At 49.8% G+C, this 17,995-nt stretch overlaps 1 protein-coding gene across 5 annotated transcripts in view; it reads right to left on the bottom strand.

Annotated features, from left to right (window-relative positions):
• FGFR2 (fibroblast growth factor receptor 2) overlaps nt 1-17,995 on the bottom strand; it is a 131,754-nt gene that overhangs the window by 57,054 nt on the left and 56,705 nt on the right. The gene's annotated exons all lie outside the window — the stretch shown is intronic.

Here is a 17,995-nt window from a genome sequence, read left to right as displayed (position 1 = left end):
TGTTGTAGATGTTTTGCTCTAACCCAAAGATTAGAATTTGGGGTCACCAGTGAGGTCCAAATTGAATTAGGCCTTTTAGATAGTAATATATCATAGCTTCAGGTTGTATGAGTAGCTAGCCCCAACCTGCACTAGACAAGCGAAGAACATTTTACATTAAAGCCACATATGGAGCACATGGAACCACAATGAAGTCAACTTTTGGTACCGTAGTTCTAAAACAAATGTTGGCCTGATAGTAGACGCTCTCTCTACCTTGGTAAAGCTGCAGATTAATGTCTTAGGATGACGTCACCGCACCAAGTTATCAGTTCTGCCTGAGCCTCCTGCTAGCACTTTAGTTAAGTGACCATCTGTTTTGGTAACAAGGGCAATGTAATGGGAACCTGGTAAGGATCATCCTTTGGTTCAAAATTAAATTGACTTCAGGAATCTGCTTTCGCTATACTAGGTTGTGCATATCTGAAAGCCGAAGCGGTTTTCACTTACAGCTATCGCTTCGTTATTAACCCTTTTGGTTAAAAAATAAAAAGTTACAGTTCATTTTAATTAACTCCAGCTGACACAAGAGAAGCTCCCTATATACCGAGGAATTCACTAAAGCGGAGCGAGAATCGTGTTCTCAATTTGCAGGCATGCCCTTAGAAGGAGAAAGTCGAGTGAGAAGCTTACTCCTTCAGACACAAGGTATGGGTACTCTCCATTCTGGGTCTCGTGAAGAAATCATAGAAAGAGGAATTGGACATCTATGTACCCATGATTACATGGTCAAGTCTTAAAGAGAATCTGTCAGCATGTTTTTGCCACCTAATCCAAGAGCACCATAATGTAGAGGCAGAGACCCTGATTCCAGTGGTGTGTCACTTACTGGGCTACTTGTAGTTTTGATAAAATCAGTGTTTTATCAGCAGGAGATTAATCACAAGAGGACTAGTAAACCTGCTGCCTATTAGTCCTCCATATTTATGAGCGCTATATAACCCCACCCCCTCGACCAATTGGCAGCTTTCTGCCTCTCTGCACAGTGTACACAGAAAACTGCCAATCAGTGGTGCTGTGAGTGCGGTTAGTGAGAGCGGAGCATTCAGAGCACTGGTAAATCGGCAGCAGATGACAACTTGAGCAACCAGTAAAGTAATAAAGCACTGGAATCAGGTTCTCTACCTTTACAAAACTAGGTGACAGATTCCCTTCAAAAAATAGATTTCCAGCTTTTTTTTTTTTCTTTTCAATTCTAAATTCTATTACAAACCCTTTTTATTTGTACAGTCTTTCCATTGAAACCAGAAATAAAGAAAAGGTATTCAGAGATTATCCAGTCTCTATTATTTGACAGTCATTGGGATTCTCTGCATTTTCCTTAGACGACCAGTAGACAACACAGGTGTTACTTTTCCTACTCATCTGTTCCATTTTTGGCTGAGACATGGTGGCGTGGTGGGCCAAACCAAGTGAGCAAGTCTTAAAGGGGTGTTACACGCAGCGATATCGCTAGCGATGTCGCTGGTGTAAGCACCCGCCCCTGTCGGTTGTGCGTCACGGGCAAATCACTGCCCGTGGTGTACAACATCGTTAGGAGCCGTCACACGGGACTTAAGGGTGCTTTACACGGTACGACAGATTGTGCAATTTCACAAACGATCGTACCCGCACCCATCCTTTTTGCGTCACTGGCAAATCGCTGCCCGTGGCGCACAAAGTCAGTAACCCCCCGTCACACGTACTTACCTCCTGTCCGACCTCAATGTGGGCGGCGAACGTCCACTTCCTGGAGTGGGAGGGACGTTCGGCATCACAGCGACGTCACACGGCCGCCGGCCAATAGAAGCTGAGGGGCGGAGATGAGCGGGATGTAAACATCCCGCCCACCTCCTTCCTTCCACATAGCCGGCGAGAGCCGCGGGTCGCAGGTAAGCGATGTTCATCGTTCCCGGGGTGTCACACGGAGCGGCATGTGCTACCCCGGGAACGATGAACAATTAAATTAAACGATATTATGAAACCTAGCGACCAGTACATGACCCACGATTTGTGAGCGATACTGCGTCGCTAGGAGGTGTCACACAGGCCGGCATCGCAAGCAATGCCGGATGTGCGTCACAAAAACCGTGACCCCAACGATCTATCGTACGATAGATCTTCTGGTGTAAAGCAGCCTTTACCTGCCTAGCGACGTCGCTGTGTCCAGCGATCCGCCTCCTTTCTAAGGGGGCGGTTCGTGCGGCATCACAAAGGCGTCACTAAACGGCCGCCCAATAGAAGCGGAGGGGCGGAGATGAGCGGAATGTAACATCCCGCCCACCTCCTTCCCTCCGCATTGCCGGTGGCCGCAGGTAAGCTGCAGTTCATCGCACGTAGCGATGTGTGCTGCCTCGGGAACGACGAACAACCGGAGACCTCTACAATCAACGATATTTTGAAAATGAACGACGTGTCAACAATGGACGATGAGGTCAGTATTTTCCATCGTTAACACTCGCTCGTTGCTGTCACAAGCAACGACGTCGCTGACTATGCCGTATGTGCATCATGGAAGCCGTGACCCCGGCGATATATTGTTAGATACGTCGCTGCGTGTGACGGTGCCTTTAATCTTTATGTGCTAGTGTCGCGGGCGGGGAGGAGGGTGTCAGCACACCGCGCTCACCCCTCCTGCTCGGGTCCGGCGGCTGCTCAGTGGTGGCTCGAGCCGTGGGCCGGATCCCGGGGGTTTCTTGAGCGGCGCTCCTCGCCCGTGAGTGAAAGGGGTGTTGGGATAATGTCCGTGACGCCACCCACGGTTGTGGTGATTGAGTGTACACCACCGCTGCTCTATGTGGGGGTCCCGGGGATGGTGAGGCGGAGCAGCCAGTTGTTGCGTTGTCCCTCCGTGGGTAGGGGTTGGTGATCCCGGGGCCCAGTGGGGTGCAGGGGCGCAGGGGCAGCGCTGTGCCTTGCGGCACGAAGGTACTCACTCAGCCAGTAAACACGACACAGTTCTCGGTAAACAAACGGCTGGTTGGACGGGTCCCTCGGACGGTTCACGGTGCTGCGGTTCCCTGCAGTTAGCGGTGACGGTCTCTTCCCTGCACCTTGGAAATGTTTGTTTGGTAGCGATGGATTCCCACCGGTTACCCGCTCCCCGACTGCAATCTGGGCCGGAGGAGCTCCACACTTTGCCCGCAGGCGCCGGCCCTGGGAAACTGGTGCCTTGGCGGTGGCGGTGTTTCCCCGTTGTGGTTGGACCTTTGCCGTCAATCAGGACTTGCTTGTTGGGAGATCTACGTCCCCTTCACTAACGGATTTAGCAATTTACAGCGACTCCAATCCTTGCTGGGATCCGAAAAGCCCCTGCTCTGGTGCTGACTGCCCTTTGTATCTGCTCCAGACCACCGGGCACACAGCCAACGGGGTCCTTCCAGTAACCTCCAGACAGTCCCACTGCAGACCTTCACCGCCGTCTGCTGACCTTGCTGGCTCCGTCTGGGCACACAGCCACAGACCAACTTCAGGCTTTCTGTCACTTCACTGCTGTTTCACTTCACTCTAGCTCCCTCCTGAGCTACACTCTGTTGTTTACACTTGCCCTCCCTGGGCTCAACTCGATGTTTACTCAAGCCCTGCCTGGGCTAATCTGCCTGGTACTTCCTGCCTCCAGGGCTGTGACCTCCTAGGTGGGCGGACACCAACCGCCTGGCTCCACCCCCTGGTGTGGACACCAGCCCCTGGAGGAAGGCAACAAGGATTTGTAGGTTAGCTGGTGTACCTGCAGGGAATGTGGGGTGTGTGTGTGTTGTTGTGATCTGTGACCCCTGGCTTGCCCAGGGCGTCACACTAGTATAGATAGAGCAGATGGGGAGAGGCTCCTGCTGCAGCTAGTTGTCTTAGAGCCATACATTGATTGTGAGGAGGAAAGACACAAGGGAAAAGCTCCCAGGACATCAGGCAATCTGTCAGTGGTCAGGAATTTAAACTTGGATCATTGGTGTCTATTATAATGGGAAGCTGGAGGGTCATGTATTATTACATAGTATGTGTGTATGTAAAGCTATGTGCCCATGGGAGAAAATACCTGCAGATATATCCGCAGGTAAGTCCGCAGATTTCCCGCAGCAGCTTCCCGGAACATTGCTGTGAGATTTCAGCGAAATATCTGAGGTAAACCTGCAGACATTCGTTCGACTTACCTGTGGAAGTCCCGGCCTCTATCGCCATAGTGGAGGGCCGGGAATTCCACAGATATTTCCGCAGGAATAATGGACATGCAGTTATGTGCGGCTGCGGGACATCCGCAGCATATTCCGCAGCTGCACATACCGCAGCGTTGATACAGCACTCCCCAAATCCCATAGGATAACATGGTGAGTGTCTGTACTTGCTTAAACCTGTGGATTTATCTGGAAAATCCAGATAAATCCGCAGGTTTTCCACAGCAAAATCCGCGGGTATATTGTCCCGTGGCAACATAGCCTTAAGGGTACTTTACACGCTGCGATATCGGTAACGATATATCATCGGGGTCACGTCGTTAGTGACGCACATCTGGCGCCATTACAGACATCGCAGCGTGTGGCACCAATAAGCGACTTACTTATCGTGCTGCAGGTAGTCCAGCAAATTCATGAGCTCTGTATAACTGCTAGATCTGCAGCAGAGAAAACATTGATTTTATCAAAATGACAGCAAACAGCTCAGTAAGTGACACATCGCTGGAATCAAGGTCCCTGTCTCTACATTATGATGCTCTCAGATGGGGAGCAAAAACCTGGTGATAGCCCTTGCTGTCCCGCTCAATCCACAATCCCAATTTCTTTCTTTTTTCAAGCATACGCCTAGTTAGTCAGGCTTCTCGCAGCCTAGCAAAAAGAAAAATACCTGTACACGCTGTACTTGGTCATGGCTGGTCTGCTCTCAATGCAAAGCAAGTCAAGTCAACTATACAGGCTCCCAATGTTTACGTAAGGGTGTTTACACAGGGATGGGTGCTGTGTCTCCACTAGTAAAACTATAGCCCCTGCTTGCAAGTAGGGGCACAGGCCCTAACAAAGCCATAAAGCAAAAAAAAACCAAAAAAAAAAAAAAACCTCAAAATTATTTCTTTTTAGATGATTGCATGTTTGAAGTTAACTCTTTACTTCCACACAGTAGGAGTGCAGCGACTTTAGAGGAGGATTACCGTTTAGTCCTAAGAATGCAACCTATCAAGAATAGAGATTAATATGTGCATCGCGCCTTAGTCAGCTCCTAGCAAATAACTGGGTGAACCACTGGTCATCAATATATAAAAGATTTAATTTTTGGTTTTGAGGGGATTTCCAGCTTTAAAAAAAAAAAAACTTTTTTAAAGTTTCTGGATCCTTAGATTCCCACCGATTTGTCACACCATGTGGCTAAAGGCCCTGTCACACACAGAGATAAATCTGTGGTTGCAGTGAAATTGTGGACAATCAGTGCCAAGTTTGTGGCTGTGTACAAATGGAACAATATGTCCATGATTTCACTGCAACCACAGATCTGCCAAAGATTTATCTCTGTGTGTGACGGGGCCTTAAGCGGGCTACGACTTCACTAGCAATTGCTAGCGATATCGAGTGTGTAAGCACCCTCCCCCGTCGTGTGTGCGATATCGTGTGTTCGCTGCCGTAGCGAACATTAATCGCTACGGCAGCGTCACACGCACATACCTGGTCGGTGGCGTTGCTGTGACTGCCGAACAATCCCTCCCTCAAGGGGGAGGGACGTTCGGCATCACAGCGACGTCACCAAGCGGCCGGCCAATCAAAGCGGAGGGGCGGAGATGAGCGGGACGTAACATCCCGCCCACCTCCTTCCTTCTGCATTGCGGCCGGCGGCAGGTAAGGAGACATTCCTCGCTCCTGCGGTGTCACACACAGCGATGTGTGCTGCCGCTGGAGCGACGAACAACATCGATAATCAACCATTACCGATTTTTGGTTTTGGGACGACCTCTCCATGGTGAACGATTTTCCAAGTCGCTTAAGGTCACTGTTAAGTGTCACACGCTGCGATATCGTTAATGACACCGGATGTGCGTCACTAACAACGTGACCCCGACGATAAAATATTAACAATATCGTAGCGTGTAAAGCTACCTTTAAGACCTCAGCTCAGACATCAGTGTATGGACTTAGAAAATCTAGAGGTCACTTCTCTGCCGTTTACAGGATCATGTGTCGCGGGCGGGGAGGAGGGTGTCAGCACACCGCGCTCACCCCTTCTGCTCGGGTCCGGCAGTTGCTCCTGGTGGCTCGAGCTGCGGGCCGGATCCCGGGGTGTCTCGAGCGACACTCCTCGCCCGTGAGTGAAAGGGGGTTGTTTGTTGGGATTATAGTTCGTGACGCCACCCACGGTTGTGGTGATTGCACCACCGCTGCTTTGGATGGGGAACCCGGGGATGGTGATGGGAGCAGCCAGGTGTTGTGTTGCCCCTCCGTGGGTAGGGGTTGGTGATCCCGGGGCCCGGTGAAGAGATGTAAAGTGTAGGGCCTGGAGGGCGCAGGGACGCGGGGGCAGCGCTGTGCCTTGCGGCACTGTGGTACTCACTCAGCCTGAGACTTGGACACAGTTTGTACGGTAAACCAAACGGCTGGTAGGACGGTCCCACAGACGGCTGCACCTGCACTCCCGGTAGGTGACGGTGATGTCTCTCCTCCTTGCACCTGTGTTGTCTGATGGTATCGGTGGATTCCCTCCGGTTACCCGCTCCCCGACTGCAATCTGGGCCGGAGGAGCTCTACACTTTGCCCGCAGGCGCTGGCCCTGGGGAAACTGGTGCCTTGGCGGTGGCGGTGTCTCCCCGGTAATGGTCGGGCTGTTGCCGTCAATCGGGACTTTGTTGCTGGGGGATCTGCGTCCCCTTCACTGACGGATTCGGCAAATTGGGCGACTCCTAGCCTTGCCAGGGTCCGAGAGGCCCCTGCCCTGGTGCTGACTGTCCTTCGGAACACTGCTCCAGACCACCGGGCACACAGCCAACGGGGTCCTTCCAGGAACTTCCGAACCGTCCCACTCCGGACAGTCACCGCCGTCGCTGACCTTGCTGTTCTAGCCCTACACACAGCTGGGCTCTCAGGCTTTGCACTCTCTGCGCTCTCTCCACTTCTTGCTTTCCTCCTTTTCCACTTTCCTTTCCTTACTTCCACTTCTTGTTGTTTACTCTAGCCCCTGCCTGGGCTACTCCTCACTCCTTCCACTTCCTCCTCCCTGACTGGACTCAAGCTCTTCCCTGAGCTGACTGCCTGGTTACTTCCTGCCTCCAGAGTTGTGAGCTCCTAGGTGGGCGGAGCCAACCGCCTGGCCCACCCCCTGGTGTGCATCAACAGACTCTTGGAGGGAGGCAACAAGGATTTCTGGTTAGCAGATTTGCCTACCTGGAGTGTGGGGTGTAGTGGTGTTGTTATCTGTGTCCCCTGGCTTGCCCAGGGCGACACATTCCCCCTTAGCAAAATGCAGACCGTCCGCGGGCTGCCGTCCTACACCGGTTTTATTTTTCTGTAAAAAGGGGATAACAGGGTTAAACATAACATCAATACATTTTTAATAAACTTCTTCCCAAGACGGGAGGCACATTTCACTTAAACGTTTCAATGGTGTACGGTCACGGTTTCCGCTCTCTCCCACCCAAGTAACCTGGCCCTGATGCTGCCCCTAAAACCCAGGCAGCACCCCTTGACCCACAGTCCAGCACAAGTCACCCGAGCGGGATCTGTCCTTCCCTCCAGAGGGTAGCCACCGGTCCCTTTGGTGGCTGGGCCCTGGCCTGCTCTGCTCAGGGCCCTCCCTCCAACCTGCCTCTCCGGAGGCGGCATTGCGGAAACGGTAACGGTACCCAACATATTTACAAGCCACTAACGTTTGTGGTTGCCCTGCAGAGTTCACGGGCTTGTCCATGGATAGTTCCCATGCATTTTTAAACTTTGAACGGTCCCCACGGGGACAACGGTGCCGGCTCCTGCCGGTTGCAAATCACAAAGCAAATCTGGTGAAAACTCGGTTCAATCATTTTCTTCTTATCATTTTTCAAAACTTTCAACAAACTTAACTTCAGTGGTGGTCCCAACGGGGGACGGTGCAACGGGCATCCGCTGCCCTACTCCGGTCCTGCTGCTGCTTCATCCGAGGGAGGGGGTGCAGAGCTCACCTTGCTCTCCGGGCTGCCCTTCCGCTTTACATCCAGGGCAAACCACCCCCTCTCTCCGCAGTGCCGGGTGTAACGCACCATATCCCCTGATAATAGATTGTGGCCAGGATGCTCTTCGGGCAGGTGAGCATGCACATCCCGCCGGGCTACAAACACCTCGGCCTCCAGGCCCGGTTCGTATATGAACCCGTAGCCCCGGCGGATATCAAACCGCCTCACCTGCCCCTCGTAGAACGGGCCCCGGACACGGAAGGTCGCTTGCCGCAGGTTCTCCTTTTCCCGGATGGCTCGGGCTACCAGCTCGGCTTTCCTCCGCTCCCTCTCCGCGATCTCCAGGCCCAGCTTGGTCGGCTCCCTGTCCCAGTATGGCTCCGGCGCGCGGGTTGAGCCCCGCGGGACATCCAGTACGTTACCCACTGTCAGGAAGGTGGGCGGCGTATCCCGCGGTGTCATGGCCTTAGGCGCTGCCTTGCAGCAACAACCCGGCGCCACCTCAGCCGAGGTGTGGGGGATGGGCACAGGGGCTTTCCGCAGTTGGGCCTTCGGCTCGGAGCGGGTCATCGGCTCCGGCTCGGGGAACTGCTCGGGGACTGTCTCTGGCACAATCTTCGGGGCCTTCCATGGCAATGCCTCCGGTTTGCTTCGGGCTCCGGCTACAGGTCGGTCCGCTGGGGCGGACGGGCTGGGTATCGCTACCGGTTGCGGTGGCAGCGGGCCTAGTGGCGGGGTCACGGCCTCCGAGACGGGTGGCGAGGGAGGCAACGGGGGGAGAGGGCTTGGACCGGGTCCCTCAGCCGCAGCGACCGGTCCCTCCGGGACATAGGGGCGTGGGTCACTCACCCTCCCTTCCTCCGCTTCCTCCTCGCGTCTCCGCACGGCTGCCAAAACGTCCGCCATGTCGGTCTCCCACTCCTCCAGGAGGAGCTGCATCTTGACCTGCAGCCTTAGATGGAGCTGCGCGGTCCGGATCTCCACCCACGCTGCGGTTCCCGGTGCGGGGGCCACGGTGTTTCGGGACGGCATCCACATGGTGTCTTTGCTGTTTGCTTCCAGGAACGGTTTTCTGGCAAGGTCCTGGCGTCCTTGCTTTTATAGCGGCGACTACATGCCGCCAGCCGCTATCGCGTCCCCCTTAGCTCTTTTCGGCCCCTCCTCTCTCGGGGCGGGGTTTTGGCCTTCGCGCCTCTACTGCTCGAGAAGACGCTCGAGCGGGAACTTTTCGCGCCAAAGATGGCGGCTTCTGAAATTTTTCTGCCGGATACCTCCGGCGGTAACAAGGCGCACCTCTACCTGACGGCAGAGCGGTAAGATCCTGTTCGTGACGCCAAGTTGTCGCGGGCGGGGAGGAGGGTGTCAGCACACCGCGCTCACCCCTTCTGCTCGGGTCCGGCAGTTGCTCCTGGTGGCTCGAGCTGCGGGCCGGATCCCGGGGTGTCTCGAGCGACACTCCTCGCCCGTGAGTGAAAGGGGGTTGTTTGTTGGGATTATAGTTCGTGACGCCACCCACGGTTGTGGTGATTGCACCACCGCTGCTTTGGATGGGGAACCCGGGGATGGTGATGGGAGCAGCCAGGTGTTGTGTTGCCCCTCCGTGGGTAGGGGTTGGTGATCCCGGGGCCCGGTGAAGAGATGTAAAGTGTAGGGCCTGGAGGGCGCAGGGACGCGGGGGCAGCGCTGTGCCTTGCGGCACTGTGGTACTCACTCAGCCTGAGACTTGGACACAGTTTGTACGGTAAACCAAACGGCTGGTAGGACGGTCCCACAGACGGCTGCACCTGCACTCCCGGTAGGTGACGGTGATGTCTCTCCTGCTTGCACCTGTGTTGTCTGATGGTATCGGTGGATTCCCTCCGGTTACCCGCTCCCCGACTGCAATCTGGGCCGGAGGAGCTCTACACTTTGCCCGCAGGCGCTGGCCCTGGGGAAACTGGTGCCTTGGCGGTGGCGGTGTCTCCCCGGTAATGGTCGGGCTGTTGCCGTCAATCGGGACTTTGTTGCTGGGGGATCTGCGTCCCCTTCACTGACGGATTCGGCAAATTGGGCGACTCCTAGCCTTGCCGGGGTCCGAGAGGCCCCTGCCCTGGTGCTGACTGTCCTTCGGAACACTGCTCCAGACCACCGGGCACACAGCCAACGGGGTCCTTCCAGGAACTTCCGAACCGTCCCACTCCGGACAGTCACCGCCGTCGCTGACCTTGCTGTTCTAGCCCTACACACAGCTGGGCTCTCAGGCTTTGCACTCTCTGCGCTCTCTCCACTTCTTGCTTTCCTCCTTTTCCACTTTCCTTTCCTTACTTCCACTTCTTGTTGTTTACTCTAGCCCCTGCCTGGGCTACTCCTCACTCCTTCCACTTCCTCCTCCCTGACTGGACTCAAGCTCTTCCCTGAGCTGACTGCCTGGTTACTTCCTGCCTCCAGAGTTGTGAGCTCCTAGGTGGGCGGAGCCAACCACCTGGCCCACCCCCTGGTGTGCATCAACAGACTCTTGGAGGGAGGCAACAAGGATTTCTGGTTAGCAGATTTGCCTACCTGGAGTGTGGGGTGTAGTGGTGTTGTTATCTGTGTCCCCTGGCTTGCCCAGGGCGACACACATGCATATAATGAGATTTGCTTGTGATGAAAAATCTTAAGGGTACTTTACACACAAAGATATCGCTAACAATATATCATCGGGGTCACGGCGTTCGTGACGCACATCCGGCGCCGTTAGCGATATCGTTGTGTGTGACTAAAAGGAGCGACTATCAACGATCGCAAAAACGTCAAAAATCGTTGATCGTTGAAACGTCGCTCCTTTTCATATCGTTGCTGTTGCATGCCACTGGTTGTTCGTCGCTCCTGCTGCATCACACATCGCTATGTGTGACACCGCAGGAACAACGAACATCTCCTTACCTGCGTCCACCGGCAATGAGGAAGGAAGGAGGTGGGTGAGATGTTCCGGCCGCTCATCTCCGCCCCTCCTCTGCTATTGGGCAGCCGCTTAGGTGATGTCGCTGTGACGCCGAACGCACCTCCCCCTTGAAGGAGGGATTGTTCGGCAGCAACAGTGACGTCGCAAACAATATCGCTACGGCAGCGATCACAACATGTCGCACGAACGACGGGGGCAGGTGCTATCGCCCACGACATAGCTAGCAATCGCTATGTCGCAGCGTGTAAAGCACCCTTTAGTATCCAGCATCCACTGATTAAGGCCCCATGTGCTCGCTGCAGTTTTGGATGCTTTTTTTAGTGCAGTTTGTGGGTACCTCTTAAGGCTATGTCCGCACGTTGCTTTTTACCTGCTTTTTACCTGCTTTTTTGCTGCTTTTTCAACTGCAGCGTTTAATGCCAAAATGGTTGTGTTCTGCTTTTCAAGCAAAGTCTATGGGAATTTGGGTTTCTTGTCCGCACTATGCAGTTCAAACTGCAGCCTTTTTGTTGCAGAACTTTGGTCAAAAACTCAGCTTTGCAGTGCAAAACCCAAATGGCAAAAACAATTCACATGTCAATTGTTTTTGCCATTTGGGTTTTGCACTGCAAAGCTGAGTTTTTGACCAAAGTTCTGCAACAAAAAGGCTGCAGTTTGAACTGCATAGTGCGGACAAGAAACCCAAATTCCCATAGACTTTGCTTGAAAAGCAGAACACAACCATTTTGGCATTAAACGCTGCAGTTGAAAAAGCAGCAAAAAAGCAGGTAAAAAGCAACGTGCGGACATAGCCTAAGTCACCACAAGCTGCATCCTTTTCCTTCCCCAGCAAAGTCTGTAAGATTCCAGATTTGCTGTGCACACATTGCTTTTTGGGGGCTGTATTTTGTGCTAACTACAAAAATGCAGCATGTCAATACTTTTTGCATTTTTCCCTGCTTTTTTCACCCTTTGGTGATAAAAAAAAATGCATCAAAAACGAATGGTCAAAAAACGCACCAAAAACATTGATGCAGTTTTTTGACCATAGGGTACATTTTTGGTGCATTTTTATTGTCACCACAAAAATGCAGTGTGCAGATATAGCCCAAAGGTATGTGCCCCGATGCAGAAAATTTCTGCACCTAAAAACTGCACCTCGTGGCAGAAAAATGCACCAAAAAATGCACGCATTTTTGGTGCTTTTTTTGTGCTATGCATTTTTTTTTTGTTAAATCAATTCCTAGAAGGCTTAAAAAAACAGAGGAAAAAAAGGCACCAACAATTGACATGCTGCAAATTTTTTTTCTGCACCCAAAACTGCAAGGAAAAAAGAAGCAACGTGCGCACAGCACTTCAGAATTCTCATTGACTTAGCTGGCATAAGGATAGACATACAGATTTGGGCAACAAACTGCACCAAACTGCCTTAGGCTAGGTTCACACACTGCGTTTTTTTGATGCTGCGTTTGTGCGTTTTTTGCGGCAAAAACCGCACAAAAACGCACCTGCATCAAAAAAACGCGGCAAAAAAACGCACGCGTTTTGCCGCGATTTGGTGAGTTTTTTTGCTGCGTTTTTGCTCACTGCGTCTTTATGTGTTTTTTATCAGTGAACAAAAAAAAAAGGTCTGATGTCATTTCCTTCTTCAATGTGTTCTTCATTCTCTACAAGGCTCAGCATACTCCATCCAATAGTGTATGCAGGAGAGCAGACATCAGCTGCAGAACTACAAGGCTCAGCATCCTCCTTCCAGGACTGTATGCTGGAGGGAGAGTCAGGGGGAGCAGACCTACAAGGCTCAGCATCCTCCATCCAATAGTGTATGCAGGAGAGCAGACAGCAGCTGTCGAACTACAAGGCTCAGCATCCTCCTTCCAGGACTGTATGCAGGATTTCTATGCCCCCCCCAAACAAAAAAAATGACGTGGGCTTCGCCATATTTTTGTATGCTAGCCGGGTACAGCAGGCAGGTACGGGCTGCCCCCAACCCCCAGCTGCCTATTTGTACCCGGCTGGGAACCAAAAATATAGGGAAGCCCTTTTTTTTTTAAATTATTTCATGAATTTCATGAAATAATTTAAAAAAAAAAAATGACGTGAGCTTCGCCCAATTTTTGAGTCCAGCCGGGTACAACTAGGCAGCTGGGGATTGGAATCCACAGTGCAGGGTGCCCATGCTTTCTGGGCACCCCCGCTGTGAATTGCAGTCCCGCAGCCACCCCAGAAAATGGCGCTTTCATAGAAGCGCCATCTTCTGGCGCTGTATCCAACTCTTCCAGCTGCCCTGATGCCGGGTGGCTCGCTGGGTAATAATGGGGTTAGGGCTAGCTGTATAGCTGGCCCTAAGCCCGAAATTCATGGTGTCACGCCAATATTAGACATGGCCACCATGAATTTCTAGTAAAGATTAAAAGAAAACAACACACAGAAAAATATTTTTATTAGAAATAAAACAACACAATTAGTGACTCCATCTTTATTGAAATAAAGAACCCCCCTCCGCAGTAATCCTGGGTCAAGGGTCCCACGCCGTCCAATCCGGATCCAATATCATCTGATCGGTTTGCTGGAAGGCAAAGCGATCAGATGATGTGTCAGGTTCTAGGGGCTGAAGCACATCACACATCAGCTGATTGTATAAAAGCCGTTTATACAATGAGCTGATGCATCGGTGCAAAAAAAAAAAAATACTCACTTATGTGCTGATTACCGGCTGATTACTGGAGCGATGGGTCGGGAGTCTGATCCTGTCCGATCACTGCAGCAGCTGCCGGTAATCAGGGATGAAGTCTCCTGACGCATCCGCTGATAACCGGCTGGGCGCCGGCGTCAGCCCGAGACTTACGATCACCTGATGCGTCAGGTGACTGCATCAGGTGATCCATCGCCAGGTCCTGCATCTATCAGAGCCGGAGGTGTCCCAGCCGTCTGCACACAGCCGGAGCGGCGATACCGTGAGAGGAGATGGGAGCGGGCATGGCACCGGGAGGCTGCAGACAGGTGAGTATAACTTTTTTTTTTCTATTGTTCACTTTTGTTTTCGCAGCCGCTTCCACCTCCTGCCCAGACATGGCGCCGCACGGCAGCAGACATGCACAGGACGGGAGGTGGAAGCAGCGGTGACGGTACCGGGAGGATTCACGCTTCTGTGTTTACTGACAGAAGGAATCCTCTTCCTGTACATGTCACTTTACTACCCACCTCCTGCATTTATAGCTGCGTTTTTGGTCTTAGAAACGCACCAAAACGCAGCTATAATAACAATTTGCGTTTCTCATTGCGTCTTTCAACATCCCATTGCACTCAATGGATGAAAAGCGCAGTGAAAAACGCGGGAATAATTGACATGCTGCGTTTTTGTGGCACCACAAAAACGCAGCTGAAAAAAAACGCTGTGTGCAGACAGCAAAAATGAAAACTCAGACTTTGCTGGGGAAGCAAAGTCATGCAGTTTTCTGAGCAAAAACGCACCCGAAAACTGCGCAAAAACGCCGCGAAAAACGCACTGTGTGAACTTACCCTTAGGCTATGCTCACACGCGGAGTTTTTATAATTTTTTTAGCATGGTTTTTGCCTTGGTTTTATGCAAATCTATGCTAATAAAACGCTGCCTTCACAGTCCCAGCAAAACCTATGAGATTCCAGAAATCTCATGCACACAGAAAAAACACCTGAGGTTTTCCTGACTGTTTTGTCAAGCACCTTGGTTTTAGCTCAATTTTTGAAAGAATGAACATGTCGATTGTTTGCAAAAACATGGCAAAACTGCAGGTTATTTCCTGGCAAAAGATGGAGGTTTTGCTGCACAAAAAACCAGACCAAAAACGCCCTGTGTGAACATAGATTTAGAGCGTCTAATGTATGAAAACGGTTTTTAAAAAGTTTGCAAAACTTTAAACATTCTAAAATAGGTCTGCAACTTTTTATTAACATTTTTTTTATACCAGAAATATCTTTGCTTTCGGTCAGTGAAAATTGTCGCCTAGTTCAGATCTCATCATTTTCACTATGATCGTTTTTTACAAGTCTAGAAGCACAATAAATTCTACAGCCTAAATAGTTTGTAATGTAGCTATGTAAGTAATATGTAACAGCAGGGTGCCTGGACAGGATACATTGTGGCAAACTCTCACCTCTGGGAAATATTAGGTCTACATAGTTTGGTGTAATTGATTACTGTCTGTGCTCTGGATCATCTCCTCCATAAATGTAATTTTTTTACAATGATGATGAACTTTCATATTAATTCTTTTTTATTAGACCGATGTTACACAGAGGTGCTGCATGGCAGCTGTTCTGGGAAGATTGCGCCAGAAACACCTCATATTTGCCAACAACTCCCTTCTATTTATCTGCTGTACAGCACACAATAGTTATTTTAATAAGCTTTAAAAAAAAAAAAAAAAAACCAACAATTAAAAAGGTATTACAAAGGAGTCTGTCTGAATAAGAATTAGTTTGAAATGAGAAAGTGACATCTATGTATTGTCTATAGTAATGGAACCACAGGTCCCAGCATGCAGAGGCCGCCGAGAGCAATCTAATGTCAAAGCTGTCAAGTTGGTTCATCAGACATCAGCGGGAATGCACATCTTAAGCTATTTCTATTTTGCTTCTGGTATAACTTCCTTCTAAATCCCATAATAATACTAGTGTTCACCTTATATCCTGATGTACGTTCTTGAAGATAATTATGTGCTGCTTTTTTGGGGTGGGGGAGTCAATGTTGAAATATGAAACGGAGCGCAGTAAGAATTCTGGCTTTTTCTTAATATGATGAGCCAAAATCTCTACTAGATACACGTAAAGAATCTTAGGTGATCTGTGTGTGCCCCTGGCCAGAAACTGATCTGCAATGCATGTATGCAAAAAAAAAAAAAAATAAAAAACATCTGTAATGGAAGATCTTATAAGTTGTCTTAAAAGGCAGAAGAACTGCAGCGTAAGTTCTTTTTTTTTTTTCATAGACTTACATTGCAGCAATTAGAATTAGTTATTTAGGGCTGTATATATGTGAGGAATCTCTGGCAGATTAAAAAAGCTGATTTTTTACATTGGCCAACACTACCATAAGCCCTAAACACCTAGGACTGAGGGGTAGGCGGGGTTTGTCAATTGTTTTTACATCTATAAAGCCAACTTGGACTGGATTAACCAAGAGAGGAAGAATAGGTATAGATGCCGCGCTGCCGTGATGAAGAAAACATACAGGATAAGGTCATTAGTGATTTCTTGCTCTACGCGTTTCGGAGAGATCCCTCTCCTTCTTCAGGATGATTACATACGTGAATTTCCTGAAGAAGGAGAGGGATCTCTCTGAAATGCATAGAGAAATAAATCACTATTGACCTTCTCCTGGATGCTTTCTTCACCACAGCAGCGCGGCATCTATACCCATTCTTCCCCTCTGAGTTATTGCAGCCACACACATGGGGCTGCTGCAGCCATATACTGTGAGCTTTACAGTTGGTTGTGACTCACATAACCTAAGGTGAGCCTTTTTAAAGGCCCTGTCACACACAGATAAATCTGCTGCAGATCTGTGGTTGCAGTGAAATTGTGGACAATCAGTGCCAGGTTTGTGGCTGTGTACAAATGGAACAATATGTCCATGATTTCACTGCAACCACAGATCTGCCAAAGATTTATCTCTGTGTGTGACAGGGCCTTAACACTCATCCCTAACTGTCAATCCCAAATAAGAACCTATATTGGTTTTTTTTTTTTTTTTGCTCCAGCAAACTACACAACTTGGATTGGATAACATAGCATCTACATTAGTTGCCTAAATTGGACATACAACTCTTACATGTATCATATTCGATGACTTTCTGAGGCTCTCCAGATCCAGACGTCAAATTGAATGTGGATTTAAACTTAAGAGTGATATGTCAAATAAATATACTGACATGTCAGTGGTTTTGATTGTGGATCGGATGCCAAGACCCCCACTATTCACTGAAAAGGGCAGTAGTGCAAGCTTAGTTGAAGGTGGGCTCATAGATGTCTACAGGTCCATCTGCAGCTTCAGATCTCCTCGCTGTTATGGAACAGCGCTTGGCTGAGCACTTTCACTCCTTTTATTTAAAGCAATATGTAGTGGTTTTCAGCACCCAAACTGAACAATAACTTTTAATATGTCAATATTAAAGATGAGCGGACAAGTGGAAGTTTGGGTTCAGCCACAGTTTAGGCAAAATTTAGTTCAGGACCCAGACTTGACCTGAACTTGATCCTGGAGCCCAAAACCATTGGAAGTCAGTGATTGGGCAGGTTTTTGGGGATTTTTTTTGTGCATCCACTGTTTTTTACCTCCAGTGAGAGCCCATTTGGAGACTGCAAGAAGCTTGGACTGGGCCGAGGAACGAGCGGACCAGAGCACACCGATGCTTGATCGAGTTCTCAGCATACGTACAGAACCCAAATTCCCAATCTACTCATTTTTAAAGTCTGTGTTTGGTACGGACCCTGAACTTTACAGTTCGGGTCCGCTCATCTCTAGTCATTATGGAAAGGTAAAAAAGTATTATGAATGGGTAGTTTCTTTTTAAGGCTAACCTCAATAGAGCGGATAGAATTGTGCAGCCCAAAGCAAGTGGTTTGTGACATCACTTGACCGTCCAATTACTATATACAAGCTTCTAGTAAAGTAGAGTCGCTGAAAGTGTTATAAACACAGTGTTCAGATTCAAGGCTTGTTATTTACTAAATCTCTTGGTCAAAAATTGTACCCGCTGACACACGTCTAGAATATGTAGAGTGTCAGGTTTTCCAGAACCTGTTACAAAACATAAAAGACTGCAAAACCCTGAATGTGTGAAAAACAGTAAAAAAAAAAAAAAAAAAAAAAAAAGAGAAAAGGATACTAATGTGATGACGTTTATTATAAGAAACTCTATGGATGGCTTCACCTGCCTAGAGACACGGCAAAACAAAAAAGTTTACAAAAACTTCTAAGT

This window comes from Anomaloglossus baeobatrachus, chromosome 5 (genome assembly GCF_048569485.1).
Source record: "Anomaloglossus baeobatrachus isolate aAnoBae1 chromosome 5, aAnoBae1.hap1, whole genome shotgun sequence".
In the NCBI taxonomy this organism is placed as follows: domain Eukaryota; kingdom Metazoa; phylum Chordata; class Amphibia; order Anura; family Aromobatidae; genus Anomaloglossus; species Anomaloglossus baeobatrachus.
Note: the sequence above shows the minus strand (reverse complement) of the source record. Positions and strands in the feature narration are given on the sequence as shown.